The 12,598-nt window shown below is 42.8% G+C and overlaps 1 long non-coding RNA gene across 1 annotated transcript in view; it reads right to left on the reverse strand.

Annotated features, from left to right (window-relative positions):
- Nucleotides 1-8,944: 8,944 nt before the first annotated feature.
- The window catches only part of LOC143817995 (uncharacterized), a 77,484-nt gene continuing 73,830 nt past the window's right edge, over nucleotides 8,945-12,598 (reverse strand). Inside the window, exon 4 of the long non-coding RNA XR_013224267.1 lies at nucleotides 8,945-9,227. This is a non-coding gene — a long non-coding RNA (uncharacterized LOC143817995). The remainder of the gene's footprint in view (nucleotides 9,228-12,598) is intronic.

Here is a 12,598-nt window from a genome sequence, read left to right on the forward strand (position 1 = left end):
AGTCTTGAAGAAGAATTTACAATGATGTTGTCACGTAGTGTCGAACCAGAAGTCTGCAGCGTCTGATTGCTCCTACTTCGGCGCTGAGAAGAAGCACTTCTATTTAATTTTAATGGTGTTTATTTCTTCTGGCAGAACAGGGGTTGATCGGCCATGTTGGAATCCCTGTGCTCACAGCTGAGCTCCGTTAGCCACTCCTGTTCCCTTTATAATCTGGGCTCTGTTATTAATCCTTGTCAGAGCTAGCATTTGCTGCATTGCTATCGGTGGGAGAGGAGCACATATGAGTAGGAGAGTTGAAGGAGTTATTAGTGACTGTTGCTTGGTTTGTACATGTGGTAATACCTTATCCTTCTGTTTTTGTTTATTCCCCTACCTTCACAGCCCGGTGCATTCCTCTGTTATATGTGAGTGAATATTTTGTATGCCAGGAGTTTTCTATTAACCCTTGTTTGTGTTGCCTTGTTTGTCGGGTTAGTGTTCTACGGTGCACAGTAGCGCTCGCCCCCTCTTCCCTGGGTGAGGGAGGATAACAGACAGAGGGCTAACTTAGGAGATAAAGCAACGGTGGAGGCCCCAGCATTTTGTAAGGGAAAAGTATAACATCAGTAAAGTAATATTAGTCTGTCTGATAATCACAGGATTGTAACCGCACAAAAGGCATAGTCTCTATTTGCTCTTATTATTTAAGTCTGGACAGTTCCTATTTACTAAAGGAAGGAGGGTAGTTGGAAGAAACTATATATTTAAAATGTAAGCTGCTGGCTCCTAAATTAGCTCACGGTCCAGTTACAGATGTGCGATTTTAATATTTCAATCTTGGCTGTCTTGAAAATTTGAGCTCAGGACGAGGCATATAAAAGATGAGATATACAATGTAAAGGTGTTCACATGTGGGGGTCAGCTTGAGATGAATGTGATCCTTAGACCCTTATTCCTTCCCTCAGGAAACAGAAGAATAAGTTTAGGTGGAAACATTTTGGTATTTCTGCTATTTCTCCCTTTTCATTTTATAACTGTTTTGCATATTTATATGTTGCTTTATTTTTCTCTTTTTGTATCTTTTTCTTGTAAGCACTGTATTTTTTATATTAAAGCTTAAAACTTTAATGAGTTTGGTCCTTTCATCCTCTAAAGAATATCTGGCCTTTCAGAGAGTGTGTGACCTTTTGACAAGACAATAGTATATATTTCAGAGACTCCTCACCCTGTGTTGATGAGTGGTGGCAGTGTGCTGTGTATCCGTGGTGTGTGGACTGTATCGGGGTGTTATTTATGCTCACTTTGCAGTCTATAAGAGAGGTTGCGTGCACGATTAATTAAAGCAAATAAATTAAATTGTGCAGACCCACCCCATGTCACATGCTGAGAAGTGTGTACATGTACTTAACACCTATCCTAAGAAAGATCCATTGAAAGCCTTCTTAATCATAAATTTTGTTAAAGGGAATCTGTCACCTACTTTTTCGTTAATAAGGGGCCATCAGGGGCTTATCTACAGCATTCTGTAATGCTGTAGGTAAGTGCGTCGCCTGCCAGGGCCGTGGGGTACTGGGTCTGGTACTTAAAGGGATGTGTCACGACGGCGGTGACCCAGTCCTTGGCCCTGGGCGACCATGTAAAAGAGAATGTCTTTAAAAGGGGTTTTGAATAAAGTTTGTGTTCGTGACGCCACCTGTGGTGTTTGGTCAGTGGGGACCAACGCTGCTTAAAGGGGTCCTCTGGGGTGATGTTTTGGCAGCTAAGATGGTATAACTTCCCACAGGTGAAGTAGGTCCCCAGGGTTCCCGGTGTTTAGATGGAGATGGTGAGTGGTGCAATAAGAAACGGAGGACACAGGTTTGCAGTCTCTTTACCTGGTTTACTGAAGACTTCAGACAGCCACAGTCCAGGGCACCAGATCACGGGTACAGGGAGGGTCCAGCTGGCTTGGAAGCGAGTTCAGAGTCCCCTTTACCAGGTGGAGTTAAAAGCCTTCCTACTAGCACGGTGGTGCAGTCCCTTGCAGCCTGTGGCTTCTGTCAAGGTCCTCACAGTTCTCTCTGTCCTCCTTAAAGGTTAGGGCACTAACCCGTATGACAGGTGTCTCAAGCCTTTTTACAGGGTCTCTATCACGACCCGGGCTCTATGCACCACTGTGTCTCCTGGGTATTAGGGCGGACAGGTTACGTGAAGTCCAGCTGTCCTGCCAGTTTCTGCGGTGCCTCCTAGAGTCCGACACAACCTCGGTCTTCCAGCTACCGGAATCTGCGCTCTGTAGGGAGGTAGCCCAGTCACAGCTATTCTGCCCAGTTGTCACTCTCCTGTGCTTCTCTCTCCTGCATGCTCTCTACAATGTATTCTTCTCTCTGTGTTCTCTCAATCCAGGAGCTGCAGCATCCTCTTGGCTGCACGGCCCCTCACACTGCTCTCTGCCTCAGACTGCTCCAGTCTGCTGTCTGGCACTAACTAACTAACTAACTTTCCCTCCAGACCAGAATATATATATATAATATATATATATATATATATATATATATATATATATATATATATATATATATATATATATATATATATATATATATATATATATATATATATATATATATATATATATATATATATATATATATATATATATATATATATATATATATATATATATATATATATATATATATATATATATATATATATATATATATATATATATGGGAATCACCCATAAGCTGGATCAGAGCTCCCCCTTCTGGCCTGGAGTGGAAACATGTTGTATGTTGTATGTGGTCCCTAATGAAGAAGATCTTCCATCACTCTCCCTGTGAGGAAAGCAATGCCACTGTAACAGCCAGGGCCCTGGGGTGTTACATAAGCCACCGATGTAACCTAAAAGATAAGAAAAACAAGTTAGATTATGCTCACCTGGGGGGTGGTTTGGTGCGGTCAGATGGGTGTCGTGGACCGGGTACGGCACCTCCCATCTTCATGCGATGACATCTTCTTCCTTGCTTTCAGTCGCGGCTCTTGCGCAGTCGTACTTTATCTGCCCTGCTGAGGGCAGCGCAAAGTACTGCAGTGCGCAGGTGCTGGGCTTCTCGGACCTTTCCTGGCGCCTGCGCACTGCAGTACTTTGCTCTGCCCTCTACAGGGCAGGTAAAGTACACCTGTGCAGGAGCCACAACAGGGAGCAAGGAAGAGGACATCATAGAATGAAGATGGGAGGCGCTGGACCCGGACCGTGACGCCCATCGGACCGGACTGCACCAGATTGCCCCCCCGGGTGAGTACAGTTTAACTTGTTTTTCTTATCTTTCAGGTTACATCGGGGCTTATCTACAGCATTACAGAATGCTGTAGATAAGCCCCTAAAGGCGGTGGTGGCAGCTTATATGTGAAAAAGTAGGTGACAGATTCCCTTTAAGTAAAATTAATCGGGCAAGGCTAAAGGTCATTATGATGTTGACCACAAAGGTGACCTTTTTTACCTTAAAAATAAAAATCTATCTACTTGTAATTTTGGCAAGACCATGTGTGTGAATTTTTATGTCATTATAGACATAACCTGTGGATATGCCAAAAACGTCTAATGGGTGGGGTGCCAACATTAAAACCCCCATTGATTCCAAAAGTAGAAAATCTAGTCATAATCTATGGAAGACAGGTAGTAATGATCAACCAAACATTTTCAATGGTCATTCATTTTCTTTTTCATCACTCCCATATGTCTGCCTCCAAAATAGAGAGAATATGCCATGAATACAGAGGCATATCTAAGGGGGGGGCAGGTGGGGCATCTGCCCCGGACACAGCCGGCAAAGGGGTAGAGTAAGGCCGCCTAATGAAGCGATCCGAGAAGTCTGGCAGCTGCATTTTGCCATCCCCCAGACTGAGAATCAGATGTTCTCTGAGCTGGCTGTCACAGATGGTGCAGCGCTCCAGCTCCCATTGAACAATTGTATTCTTTTGAACTTAAGTACAATTGAAGCTCTGGCCGCCGGGACAAGGCGATGTCAGCAGTGTGATCAGGTCACAAGATCACGCTGCTGACATCACTCTCCAGCTCTCAGAGGCATGTGAAGAACATCGGTGGTATGTGCTCCTGTGGAGCTGAAGACACTGAAGATTCAGTGTAATAGGGGGAGATTTAGTGCGTGGGAAAGTTACTCTGTGTGGGAGATTTACTCTGTGGGGGAATATTTAATGTGTGGGGGGAGATTTAGTGTGAGGTAGGGGAGATTTAGTATGGGGGAGGGGTGGGGAAGATTTAGAATAATGGGGGGAAGATTTGAGGTCACTGTTTGGGGAGCAAGGGAGGGACAGGTGCAGATACAATATGGAGAGTGGGAGAAATTTGCAGACACAATATGAGGAGCAAGGTAGGAGATGGGGGGCATGTATGATGAAACAGTATGGGGATAGATGCAGACATAGTATGGTGAGTGAGAGGATGGTTGCAGACACAGTATGGTGAGGGGGATATGTGAAGAGTGCAGGCACAGAATGGGGCAGATAGGTGTGAACGCAGTATGGGGAGCAAAGTGGGGAATGTATTCTGACAGAGTATGGGAGCGAGTGGGGGGATGGTTGAAGACAAGGTATGGTGAGTGGGGGATGGGTTCAGGCACAATATGAATAGTAATGGAAAAAATGTGTGAGGACACGTGACAACTAGGTTCTCTTCCTGTTTCTCTCAGTTTTTCACTGGGCAATGAGAGAATTAGGGAGAGCAGCTTGTTGGCATGTGACAAGTGTGCAAATCGCATATGTGCTTGGGGCGGGGGAGATTGTGCCAAACTGGATTCTTTCCCCGGGTGCCAGAAAACCTAAAAACACCTCTGCATGAACGTATACAGTATTAGCAGATAGGGAAATGAATTGCATGGAGTTGAGTCTGTCATAAGAAAACTGTTCCTACACCAAAAGGACACATTGGATTTACAAGTATTGCCAAAACTCAGAACAAAGGGTATGAGTACAGGGTCATTCCCGACACCTACCCTGTTTACTCTGAGCTTCAAAGAGTTAACAAATGGTCAGTATAAACAAGCTGTATATTTTCTATGTACTGTATGGAGGGAATAGCTAGAGACACAGGATATTTGAAAGGCTAGGCACTGTCCCCTAAATTAGCCCACCGTCCAATCAGAAACAGCAATTTTAACGTAGTCCAATCCAGGTCATCCTGGAAACCTGAGCCAATGTCAAGCATATAAAATCTTGGTTGCATAAAAGCAAGTTGTTTACACGTGGTGGCCTGCCTTTGCTAGTTGTGATCCATAATTCATGTCTGCTTCCCTCAAAGAAATGGATGCAGAAGATAACTGTAGATGGAATCGTTTTAGTATTTCTGATATTTCTCCCTTTATATTTTATAACTGTTTTGCATAGTTGCGTATTGTTTTATGTATCTCTTTTTATACCTTTTTCTTTTAAGCATTGTATATTTATATTAAAGCTTAATCTTTAATAAGCTTTATCTTTGTATGCTCTAAAAAATCCATAGCCTTTCAGAGAGTGTGTGACAATTTTTTGATTATCAGACTGTAGCATATTCTGGGGACTCATAACCCTATGTGTTTGATGAGTGGTGGCAGCATGTTGTGTAGCTGGGGTGTGTGGACTGTACCGGGGCGTTATTTATGCTCACTCTATACCCTAGAACAGATGTTGAGTGTTGGATTGAGTGAAACGAAGTAAATTAACACTTGCAGACGCACACTACGTGTTGAGAAGTGTGTACGTGACAGCAGAAACATTAAGGCTGGTTTCACATTTGCGTTTTTTGCCGCTGCATTTTAGCGCAAAAAAAGCATGCTTTTTTTCCCTATATTTAACATTAAAAACGCATGCGTTTTTTTGTATGCGTTTTGCCGCATTTGACGACGCATGCGTCTTTTCGATGCTTGCGTTTTGTTGCAGAAATGCAACATGTAGTAATTTCTAAAGGCGTTTTTTTGCGGCAAAAAAAACCGTATTGCTGTCTATGTAAACGCATGCGTATTTAAGCACAACGCATGTGTTTCAATAGAAAAAAACAAGAATACACACTGATAATCTTCGCTCCAAAGTCGGGTTTCGTTTTTTATATATATATATATATATATATATATATATATATATATATATATATATATATATATATATATATGTCATTGAGACACACACATATATATATATATATATATATATATACTTATATTTACTTCAGCGCGATATATGTGAAAAGCCGGTAATTCAATTGCCGGCTTTTCATTTCTCCTGCCTAAACCCGACATGATATGAGACATGGTTTCCATACAGTAAACCATGTCATATCCCCCTTTTTTTGCATGTTCTACACTACTGTTAGTAGTGTGTATGTGCAAAATTTCGGTGCTGTAGCTATTAAATTTAAGGGTTAAATCGCGGAAAAAATTGGCGTGGGCTCCCGCACAATTTTCTCCGCCAGAGCGGTAAAGCCAGTGACTGAGGGCAGATATTAATAGCCTAGAGAGGGTCCACGGTTATTGCCCCCCCCCCTGGCTACAAACATCTGCCCCCAGCCACCCCAGAAAAGGCACATCTGGAAGATGCGCCTATTCTGGCACTTGGCCACTCTCTTCCCACTTCCGTGTAGCTGTGGGATATGGGGTAATGAAGGGTTAATGTCACCTTGCTATTGTAAGGTGACATTAAGCCAGATTAATAATGGAGAGGCGTCAATTATGACACCTATCCATTGTTAATCCAATTGTATGAAATGGTTAAAAAAAACACACACACAATATTGCAAAGTATTTTAATGAAATAAACACACAGGTTGTTGTAATATTTTATTGCTCTCTCAATCCACCTGAAGACCCTCGTTCTGTAACAAATTAAAAATAATAAACCAACAATATATATACCTTCCGTAGATCTGTAACGTTCCACGATGTAAATCCATCTGAAGGGGTTAAAATATTTTACAGGCAGGAGCTCTGCTATAATGCAGCTGTGCTCCTGCCTGTAAAACCCCTGAGAATGAAGGTAATGTAGGTCAATGACCTATAGTTACCTTCAGTCGCGGTGATGCGCCCTCTGCTGGATGTCCTCATGAACTGGAGCCTGGGAACTTTTTCCCACGCTCGACGTCATATGAGGACATCCAGCAGAGTACCGTGCAAGACGGGTCCGGAACTCTTGAGGCTGCCTCCCTTGTTGCCTGGGGGAAGAAATGAGGAGCTTACATATTATGGCCAGAATATCAACCAATACCTTACATATATTTATATGTTTTGTTTTGCACGTATATTTTTTGCAGGGTGCAGTTGGGCCCAAATGGTTCTGTACACTGTGGCCTCTGTTCACACAGGATGCATTTTAGCACTGGGCAGCCCGCCATAGGGCGTCATTAATAGGCTGGAGCCAGATGCTTGTATTCCTTGTGTGAACACGCCACATACAGATTATGTATCTTAGTGCATTGGTGTACCACACGGCCAATCCCTGATTGAAGGCTGGCTGTTTCATTAGGTATTGCACCTGTGAATTTGCTATTTTATTTGGGTCCGCTGCACCCTGCTTGTGCATTTGTATTGAGGCCTATTTAGACAGGTAAGCATCTCTGCCTGTTTTTGGTGTGTTTTCTTGAATTTTTCCTTTTTTGGTGTTTTTCAGGGAAGAAATGAGGAGCTCGACCTCATGACCTGGGTAGGAGGGGCATCTTAAATAGCAAAGACCGTGCAGTGGCGGGTGGTTTGGCGTGAATCAGCAGCGGCGTGCAGCCGGGTGAGCAGCATGCTCCGTCCTCTGAGCACCAGCGCTGCGACGGGCTGCGTTGTTTGGTCCCCACCACCTCCAGCGGGACCAATGCAGAGAGAAGTGCTGTGCATTCAGTAGCTGCCAGAGACAGAAGTGCCATGCGCTCAGTGACTGTGAGTACTGCGCACGTGCAGAGGAGAGAAGGCCGAGTACCGGACAGACTTTTGCGGTCTAACTTGCCATTTGCTTCCCACCCATTTATGTTTGACTCAGAGAGTGCTGCGGCCTTGTTTGTTTCGGCTGCACATTCTTATGGACTAGAGGCTCAGCGGAAGGTACCGGAAACCGACCGCTGCCGCCAGAAGACGGATCATCGCTTAAAGGACCCCATCTGAGGACATCGCCCGGCCGCTGAAGTTCTGCAACCCCCCTGTGGGATCATCTGCTGCAGAGGACCATACAGGACACAATACGTTCTTTCATTGGACTGCTGTTGTTCTACAGTTGCTACCCCCATTATCCCTCCTTTAACCATTAACCTCCCTGCGAGGAGTGAATCCCTTGTTTTATTAAATTGTTACACCTTGTTAACCCTTGCTCTGCCTCCTGTTCATCGCTGCATGCTGCAACCTGCTTACACCACCTCAGTTCTCCATCCTCTCCTCCACCTGCTTTTGATCTGTTTGTAGAACAATCATTGGGGTACAGCTTGGCATCTCATTGTCATGTCTATGAAATGAGTTGAGGCCAACATGGCTACATGAAGGCTAGTCTATGACAGTAGTGTAGTCCAAAAACATTCTGAAACTATAGGAGGACCAGGTGGGGACCGACATAGTAGAGGTGTCTAGTAGCAATTTATTTTCGCCTCCCTAATGAGAATGCATGTGGAGTTAACTGAACTGAGCATGCATGTATGTAAGGGGGGTCATTAGGAATTTTTGTCAGCCAGACGACGGCTAATGAAAGTGTAAGGCCAGCTTAAAAGTTAAATTTGTTATACAGTATATGTATCATGGCACCTCCATTTCGTAGAAGGATAAGGTCATGGGCCCACTTGAGTGTTAGAGCCTGGATGTATTAGAAGTGATTTGGAAGTTGGGGTAGGCAATGTCTCCAATTTAGAGGTTTTCTTTCAGTATTTTACTTTTACTAGTCAACTTTAAAAAAGACAAAAAAAACATTTCTCAGTTAGAATAATCTTTTTCATTTTACTAATAGAAGAAGAAAAACATCCCATTGTGCTGTCACTGCATCTCAGACAATGCTCAATTCTCAATGGCTTTTCTATTTCTATCTGGAATATATGAAGCTGCAGCCATTTCATCTCAGGTCTCTGAATATTCATAATAATTCTTCAGAAGGGCCTCAACACTTTTTTCACCAGAAAGGAAAATTTTTGTATACATTTGTGGAAGAAGAAGAAAAAAAATACAAAGATTGGTAAATTTTATTATTAAAATTAGATCTCATGGCTTGGAGAATATTGTAGGGTTGAGTTTCTCCAGGTCGTTGTTTCATTTCTGGAAAAAAAATAGAAAAGGTTCAGTGTGATTTTAAAAATTGGATGATTGTCCAGGGAAAAGTAAACCAATATTTAAACAGTTCCTGCAACAACTCATTATTCTGCCACTGTCATGGCAACTCAGGAAAGACAATATCATTGTGAAATGTGTAGTTCTTTCTAAACTATCGCCTTGAAAATATTTTTTTTTTGCAGTAACGCAATCCACTAATAAACAGACTGTTACTCTACTCCTACGTGAGTTCTTGTAGACCCTGAGTTGATTAAAATATTTATTTGTGATGAACGAATCTGTCAAAATTTGAAATGAGCAGATTCGCCCTAATTCATCTGGGAAATTCAGGTTTGAATCTTATTTATTTAATGGAAATCAACTCTGCCCTTTTTGCCATTAAGTCATTTATTATTCTTTGTGGTCATCACAGCATAATAGAAGTATGGGACAAGAAGGGGTTAAAAAAATGACTCATCTTGCCTCTCATCTGTTCCTGTCTCATCAGTCCCTCTCCAGTGCTCTGCTGGCTTTCCAGACTCCCACTCCAAGCTCCAGGTCTTCATTCTTCTCCAGCGCTTCCACCCCTAGCCATTCTGAAATGTGAAGAGTGTAGAAGAGACAGGAGTCTTATAGGAAGCCACTGGAGAACTGACGCTGTTCTGTGGTGGCAGGGACTGGTGAGGGACTAGTTAAATATGATATGTTATTGTCTTTAATCCCTTTCTGACCCCTATCAATCAAGCAAAATGGATTTGCACAAATCAATTTCCTAAGAATTTGGATTTACTAGTTAATCTGTGCGTTAGGGGAAATTCTGAGCAAATTCTATTTAGTTTAGAAGCAATTTGCTCATCCTTAGTGTTTATCCCTTCAAAAAAACTTTTATTCAAGGTATATTTTTCTGTGGTGAAAATATTTAAAATGAACAATGAAGCAAGTTTTTAATTAAAGATGTTTCATTTTTGGTATGCAGTTCATATGTAGATCTATGCTGTTGCTCCATAGCTTCTAATGATAAATGAGAGATGACTTTTGTGTGTTGTCTTGTATTACTGTCATGTCTTGCCTCCCTCTAATTGGATCTACAACAGCAGGGTAGGATACCCATCTTCCACTAGAAAATGCATTTTGAGATACTCTGTCAGGTGATGTTTGTGCTTTTTGTCTATATGTGGCCACCTAGTGTTCTTCTTAATGTAGAAGTTAGATTACTTTGAAATGTGAATAATTTAATCTGCAATATTACTAGATATGGGTGAATCTGACAACAGTAAAGTTCGGGGTCCATATCAAAAACCTAGCGTCCGTGCATGGTCTCTGATTTCTCCAGGAACTCTGTGTTACTGTTTGGTTTCAGTACCCCGAACATCGGCTGTTTCCCACGCTGTCATCTGTGTGAAAGAGTGAGAAACACTGGCGGAGTACTACTCTCATCAGCGTACACCTGCTGTAACTGATACCAGCAAGAGCAGGCACCGCTGATTGATGTTTTCATCTGCCAGTGCCTGTGCTACGAATAAAAAAATAAGACATGGGGTCATTATATTTTGCATAATCAGCACATCAAAACAGACAGCTGTGAGCTACAACCCTCAGCTGTCAGTTTTATGATGGCTCAGTGACCAAGAATAGAGGGGTCCCATGCCATATTTTTTCAATTATTAAATAATTTGAATAAATTGGCATTGGGTCCCTCCTTATTTTTGACAACTAGCCAAGCTAAAGTAGACTGCTGGGGTCTGGTAGTCTCAGACTGGTAAGGAGCCATAGATATTGGCCTCCCAGCCAAAAAAATAGCAGCTTGGTGCTGCCCCAGAAAAAGAGCATCTTTTAGATGCCCCATTTCTGGCATCTTGCCTGGCTTTTTCCTCTTGTTCCTGGTGCGATGGCAAGCGGAGTGATAAGTTTGGAGTTGATGTTAGCTGTTTTATGGCCGCTGACCTCAAGCCCAGATGTTAGTAATGGAGAAGCATCTATAAGACACCCCTATTACTAACCCCATAGTTAAATTGTAAATAAGACACACTGTGACTTTTTTTTACAATCTAACTATGGGGTTAGTAATGAGGGTGTCTTATAGATGCATCTCCATTACTAACCTCTGGGCTTGATGTCAGCGGCCATAAAACAGCTAACATCAACCCCACAGCTATTACCCCATTTGCCGCCGCACCAGGGCAAGTAGGAAGAACTGGGCAAGCATCAAAATTGGCGCATCTATTAGATGCGCCTTTTCTGGGCAGTTGCTATTTTTAGGCTGGGTGGCATATCCATGGCCTATTACCAGTCTCAGAATACCTTCCCCCAGTTGTCTGCTTTAGGAACTCTACACCATTTTAATTATTATTTAAATAATTAAAAAAAAAATGATGTGGGACACCTCTATTCTTGATAATCGACCATGATAAAGCTGACAGCTGAGGTTTGCCAGTTTTTTGCACTGGTTATCAAAAATAGAAGAGACCTCACGATATTTATTTATTTATTTTTAGCACGGGCAGCAGCTGATGAATACAACCATCAACAGCACCTGGTCTCACTGTTATCAGCAACAGCAGGTGTACTTTAATGAGAGTAGTACTCTCTCATCAGTCAACACCTGTGACCAGTGGTATCGTTTTTACCGCTGGCAACAGCTGCTGACTCACTCTATCATCTGACAGCATGGGAACTGCAGCTCTCTGACCGGCGGTAACAATCTCTCCGCCAATCAGAGCTTTTGTTTGCCGCGCTGTCACATAGATGACAACATGGCAAACAATGGATGTTTGGGCCGCCATTCATCTCAATGGGGTCTGGGTTCGGGTACTATTCTGGTACCCAAACCGAACTCTTTTTAGATGTTCGCCGGATCCGAACATCCACAGTTTCACCCATTACTAATTATCACTAATTCATGGTTGTCTGAATTTCTCACGGGATCTACACTTGCAGCGCAGAATACCTGTCTTCCACTGAAAAAACATATTTTGTCAGGAGAGGTTTTTGCTTTTTGTTTATATGTGTCTGTAAGAAGGTTGTGGGATGCAGTGATGCAACAAAGGCAGAGCAGGTGTTAACAATTTAATTTAACAGGAGATACTCCACACAAGGAGATAAACAGTTTAAGGGTAGGCAATAGGTAGGGTTAATGATCAATAAACGAGATAACCACAGGTCCTTAAATCACTTATCATGTGAAAGGCTTCCCAGTGTTCTGCTGAAGCTTGGAGGGCGGTGGCGCCAACAATATCTGGCGTGGTGCTGTTCCAGTTGGCAGGGGCTGGCTGGCACTTTTTAGCCTGGGGGGCAATCACAAGGCAGTGGCCCTCGAGTTGCGGTGGCCCTCCTTTTTCCTGCTTATCTCTGGCCATTGCATTAAAGCATCAGAGATA

This window comes from Ranitomeya variabilis, chromosome 1, assembly GCF_051348905.1.
Source record: "Ranitomeya variabilis isolate aRanVar5 chromosome 1, aRanVar5.hap1, whole genome shotgun sequence".
NCBI lineage: Eukaryota > Metazoa > Chordata > Amphibia > Anura > Dendrobatidae > Ranitomeya > Ranitomeya variabilis.